Here is a 6,886-nt window from a genome sequence, read left to right as displayed (position 1 = left end):
TTTATTTGCTGCTCATGGTTTCAGAGGTCTCATGGACAGCTAACTCCCTTGCTGTGGGCCCAATGTGAGGCAGAACACCATGTCAGAAGGGCATGGAGAAGAAAAGCAGCTCAGGATGTAGCAGTCAGGAAGCAGAAAGAGAGGGCTGCCTTCACCAAGGACAAAATATAACCTGCAAAGCCACATCCCCAGCTACCTATCTCCACCAGGCACACCCTACCTCCTAAGTTGCCACCAAGGTAATCCATTAAAGTGGATTAGTGAGCTAATCAGGTAAAAATGCTCATCACCCCATCATTTCACCTCTAAACCTACGTCCAGTGTCACACATGTGAGCTTTTGCAGGACACCTCCAATCTAAACCATACCTACCAGAAAGAAACTGTATTTTGGTCACTTTCTGCATCACTGTGACCAAAATATCCAATATAAACAATGTAGAGGAGGAAGGTTGATTTGAGACTCCTGGTTTCAGAGGTCTCAGACAACAAATGGCTGACTACCTTGCTCTGGGCTCAAGGTGAGGCAGCACAATTGGGTGGAAGAACCAACCTGATGGAAGCTGCTTGGGTCATGGTGGGGCCAAGAAGGGGAGAGAGAGGGAGGGGAGAGAGAGAGAGGTGCTCCAGGAAGAATAACCCTTCCAGGACATGCTCCCAGTGACTCATTCCACCTACCAACACCCCACCTATCTGCTTTTACCACCCACTCAGTCCATCCAAACTAGAATGAATTGATAAGATCACAGCTCTCATAATCTAATCATTTCACCTCTGGATATTTCTGAATTAACAGCAACTTTTGGGGCACACCACGGATCCAAACCTACCAACTCTCCTTTGGGAATCTCTGTATTTCATATAGCAAACCTTTCCAGCCAAAACAAACTTTCTTCCTATGCAAAGGAAAAAAGAAAGCATGCTAATGTGGGTCTAGTCAACTGCCTAACAGTTTTTTCATTATTCCTGGAGATAGTAAGTTATGACAAATTTCATATGACAAATATAATTTTGTCAACTTATTGCAGCTGAATCTGTTTCCCAGTGCAACAAACCTGAGTGGACATCCACTCCTTGTCATTGTGGTACAAATCCCAAAGTCTGCACCTAACTTTATTAATCACCCAAGTGAACTACTGTTTATAGGAACAATTTTTTGAATCCCAAATTCCAGATGATGTAAATACTATCATCAGCTGCAGAAAATGCTTGGGAGCACTTTGACATATGGATTTCTACCACCTCACTGTCACTTCTACTCTGTTGATTGTCATATGGGATTCCCAAAGATTTTGAATCTTTTAAAAACTGTACATATAGAGGGAATAAGAGTTACAATAATTTGGACATTAAAGATAAACCTTTCTTAGAACCAGGTACTGAACACGATTCTATGGCCATGGACTCAAATTGGCCAGGAGAAAAAAGTCAAACTGATAATGAACTAAATACTCCAAACATCAAGTGAAGTAATTCACAAAGTACAGATAACTGTGCATACAGGGGGAAAACATACTGTCAGTCCCATCAGAGTATGATGATGCACAAAGAGGTTTGGGGGTTGGTTTGGATACCTAACCATTCATTCACCACATTTTCTTCACAGTATAATCTTGATCATGTGTACTTTGGATATATTATACCTATTTTATGTTGGAGGGAAATGCTGTCAGATGCAGAGGATGGAAATGACTAAAGCTGAGAACAAGCTCACAAGGCTAGTATCACTAACATCATGCAGGGATTGCTTCCTTGAAGGCTTTAGAACTATTTCTTTTTCTAGAAGACTACATTCCTTCCTCTCAGACTCTCTATCAAATGCAATGATTGAGACTTTCAAGCTCTGTATGCATACTGTGGTACTTAGCCCAAAGGGTCCACTATGAAGCTGAACTTCTCTGAAGCGGCATATGTATTGGAGATCCTGCACAGTATAAGATATTGATAAAGCAGACCTTCATGACTGTGGAGGGATGAAAATTGCACATGACAAGAACCATGTCTTTAAAAGCTGTGTTTGCCAGGCATGGTGGCACAAGCTTGGGTGGCTGAGACAAGAGGATCGTGTGTTCAAAATGAGCCTGAGCAAAAAGCGAGTTGCTAAGCAACTCAGTGTGACCCTTCCTCTAAATAAAATATAAAATAGGCCTCGGGGTGTGGCTCAATCATCGGGTGCCCCTGAACTCAATCTCTGTACAAAAAAAAAAAAAAAAGCTGTGTATTTTTAACTATTTTATCTAATCGAACATCCTTGTGATATTATGAAAATGTATCACTAAGCTTAGCCAACCTCTTCCCTACATCAATCTTAAAGCTACAAATTCTACAAGATAATTTCTGAAAACTATAAAGCAGGTCTCCTTGCCTGCCTACATAAGGACTCCAGTGAAGAATTTGGTAAACCTACAGATTCATGGTCTTTGTTCCATGGGCATAAAAGTTCATCAAAGCACTTCCATGGTGGAACATGTTATGAACAGTAACATGAATCTGTGTATTATCAAGGCCATGATAAAACTAATAAACTAATTTCTTAGTTTGCCTCAGAATAAAATAATTTCTTATTTGCCTAATAGCTACGTTATCATTTTATGTCACCACTTTCTCAATATTTCTCTTGTGAAACAATGAGGAGCCCTATGTAGTGAGGACTGGCTTGGGACACCTGCCTGGATGATAACAGCACAAGCATGAGTTGCCACAGTCCAGTAGCGAAGCCGATGGACATTATAACCCAGTATAGGTCAGGATATGCACATAGGGAGCAACTCTCCTGGAACTGGCTACTGTTTGCAAATTTGGGGATGAAGGTACCCCAGAGGGAACCTGCAACCTTCACTCTCTACTTGCCTTCTCGCGCATGCTATGATTCCCAGTTGGCACTGGCCCTGAGATGGAAACTCCTCCTGGGGTCGCCTCCAACAGGAGGGGAGGAATAGGATGCAGAGAACTTCAGACACTGGGATTGCAGATTAGCTGGAATGTACCCTTTCTTTTTTTCCTGCATTTTCCTTAGTGCATGATACTTACACGTAATGCTGTGATGTTATAAGGCAGTCACACATGCACAAAGTAGAACAATATAACTTTGCCATTACCCTCCCAGCATCTCTTCTTTTTCCTTATTCTTCCCTCCTCCTTGTGCCTGGTCCCTTCCTCTACTGATCTCCCTCTGATTGTCATAAGAGCTCCCTCTATACATTTCCTTTCTTTGTAGCTTCTACACATGAGGGAAAACATGAACCTTGACTTTCTGAGTTGACTTTTTTCACTTCATATATATTCTCCTGTTCCATACATTCTCCTGTAAATAACAATTTCATCCTTCTTTATGACTGAATGAGCTTCTACTGTGGATTTACCCCTCATTTTCTTATCCATACATCTACTGGTACACATGGAGGCCAGTTCCATATTTTAAGTTGTGCTCCTTTAAATCTGGCCATGCATGTATCACTATAATATCCTAACTTCAATATTTTATGTTAAATACCAAGCGATGATATAGTTGTATCATGTGGTTTTTCATTTCTAGTGTTTTGAGGAACTTCCTACTGATTTCCACAGTTACAATCCCTCCAAGGATGAGAATGTATCAATTTTATTCCACAATATCTCCAGCATTTATTATTGTTTGTATTCAAATGACTGCCATTCTAAACAAAGTGAGATGAAATGTAGTGTAGTTTTGATTTTCATTTCCCTATTTCCTAAAGATGGTAAATTTATCATATATATGTGTGTGTGTATTATATATCTGTATACATATATTTTTTCTCATTATATATGTATGTGTGTGTATTATATATCTGTATACATATATTTTTTCTCATTATATATGTATGTGTGTGTATATATATATATAGACATACATATATATGGTCAAATGTATTTCTTCTTTTAATAAGTGTTTACTTAATTCAATTCTTTATTAATTGGGTTATTTTTGATTATAAGATGCTGGAGTTCTTCATGCATACTGGATACTACTATTCTCTCAGAAAATTTATTCTCTTCCTATGGGTTATCCACATTTTTGTTTGCTTTGCCTTGCAGAAAATTCTGAATTTGATGTCATCCCATTTATTAATTCTTCAAGTTAGTTCTCAACCTTCAGGAATTCTCCTGACAAAATTGTTGCTTGCAACCATGTTGCAGTGTTGACTGTTTTCTCCTAGGAATTCATAGCTTATCATGTAATTCATAGCCCTTTGATCCATGAATTGAATTTTGTGCAAGGTGAGGGACAGGGATTCAGTCTCATTCTTCTACAAATGGATAACAAGTTTTCCCAGCACATTTTGTTTTTGTTTTTTTTTAATAAAGGCTGTTCTTTCTCTAATATATTTTTGGCACACTTATCCAGGATCAAATGACAATCTGTGTGGGTTTGTCTCTTTGAATTCTATTGTAATCCCTTTGTCTTATTTCTCTGGTTGAACATGTTCATGTTTTAAGAATATAATATCCTCAAATTTCAGAGACTTATTTACAAATCTGTAAATTTAAGAACTATTATTCTTTAGTAGTTAGGTCTTTCAAACTTTAGGATTCATTTTCATATTAATAAATTACTTAAATGTGGATTAAATTAATCATGTGACCATATAGCATATTTAGTCAATCAACATAAATTTCTAATTGCTCATCCCCTAATGCAATTTCTGTTTACAGTACTCTGCCTCTGAATACATAGGAAGGAAATTAGTATATTATGCAGATTCCACAGTACGAGCAGTTAGAATTCAGGAATTGAACGTATCTTGCCTTCTGGGACACTGTTCCCCATTCCCTTAACCTCAGTGACCACACCAGGAAACTGAAAACACAAGGTCAAATATGTGAATAATATTCATGCCTTCCCTCCACCTACCCGCCAGATGTGAGAATGTCAACAATTTTCCTCCAATACCTTATCCCAATATTATTCTCAATTATCCTTTCAGGATTCATTGAAAATAAGAACAGAGACATTTACTCTAATGTGGCCTTAAGAGACAAATCCTTTAAAGACTCCATCCCATTGTACTGGACCCTGGTCCAGGGAGGGACATGGTCAATGGGTTCTCTCTCCATCTCTTTCCACTTCCCATTCTGCTGCCTCTTACTTTTGCCTTCCCACACTTCTCTGTCTCCAAGAGACAGACAGTTTGGCCTGTCATCTCATGGTATTGCTTATCATTCTTCTACGTCCACATTCTACATGTATTCTTGAGATTTACAATGAACAAACAGGGGTGGGGAAGAACTGGGGAAGACCAACTGAAGAACATCCTGTACCTGATACCAGGGGATTATCACACTTGTTGAGCTGGAGGCATAGCACTTAGTATTCAAGGGTCTTGGTGAGCCAGACCCTAATAATAACCTCATTTGTTATTAGGTTGCTAGAACATCCCATTTCCCATAACTACTCTTCTCTCTACATAAAGTGCTTCTGAAAATTTTGGGGTAGTTATTCATGCAAACTTGCAGGTTGCACAGGAAATATCTTCATCTGATCCCCAGAAGTGGTCATGTTCTGTGTGGTTAAATGAAAGAGTTTAGCTATCCAATAACCCACAATGGAAGCCACCAACTCAATCTTCAGGAAATGCACAAAATGCAGTGTCATTTTCTCCAAGGTCATCAAACCTTATTCTCATGAGAACTTTGCAATGCTGGTAGACAGCAGTGCTAAGGAAAACCCACACGCTGACTAGGGATTTTGCTCTCAGAACACTTGAGGTAGCAGCCTCTCTCGTGTTTTCTTAGAAGCTAGCATCATTGTTTTCTCTTCCTTTACTAATCAGTACCTGGACCATGAGGCACCAAAGATGTGAACCCCATCACAAGCGCACAGTACAGTATCAAGGGAAGCAGCATCACAGAAAATAGAAAGACCACAACTACGGTCTGCACAATAAAACCTGCGAGGTAACTAGTGATATACTTAATTCATATTCTCTCTCTTCTTCCCAGCTGCCATGAGATAAGTAGGTCTACCCCGCTTCACCATTCCATCCCATGTTCTGCTTGACCTCGGGGCTAAAGCAAGGCAATCAGCCCATGATGGACTGAATGTTATAAAACCATGAGCCAAAATAAATCTTCCCTCCCTTCGGTTGAATTTTCTCTGGTATTTTCATCAGTGCAATGGAAATCTGACACAAAAATCAAACTGGAATTTATGAAAACTCTATCAGATTGCTGGTTCAGTTCCTCACCCTGTGCAATTGTTCTTCAAAGGACCTGAAAAAATTGAACATTTTCACACATTTCTTTGCTTCATTACCTTTCATGTATAGGAGGTAAATATCAGATATTTAGAGCGTTTCTTTTCCACTATGAGTGAAATGGCTTTTAAAGCAACTGGGAGCACTGATTTACCATATTTTTAATGTTCAGAGTTTCTATAGTGTGAATACTTTCATGTATTTGAAGATGACCAGGAGAGTTGAATGATTTGTGACAATTATTGCATTCAAAGGGCATTTCTACATCACCATTTATTTAATACTTATTAGGAGTAAGGAAAGAAGGTATTTCTGATTGTTTATACTAGTATAGCTTTGTTATATTAGTATAGCTTTGATCCTATGTGAGTTATTTCATGTCATAACTGCCACAAATAAAGGCTTTTCTACATTGTTTATACTTGAAGGGCTTCTAACCAGCATTTGTTCTTGTATTTGAAGGTAGGAAGATCAATTGAAGGCTTTCACATATTGTTGACATTCATAAGGCTTCTATCCAGTGTGAATTTATGATTGGAATCTGATAAGAATACATGAAACCTTTCCTTCATTGCTTATATTTATAAGGTTTCTTTGTAGTATGTGTGCATTTATACACTTGAAGGTGAGTGGAAATCTTGAATGTTTTTCCAGATTGTTCACATTCATACA

Source organism: Marmota flaviventris, chromosome 5 (genome assembly GCF_047511675.1).
Source record: "Marmota flaviventris isolate mMarFla1 chromosome 5, mMarFla1.hap1, whole genome shotgun sequence".
Taxonomy (NCBI): domain Eukaryota; kingdom Metazoa; phylum Chordata; class Mammalia; order Rodentia; family Sciuridae; genus Marmota; species Marmota flaviventris.
This window is presented reverse-complemented; position numbering follows the sequence as displayed.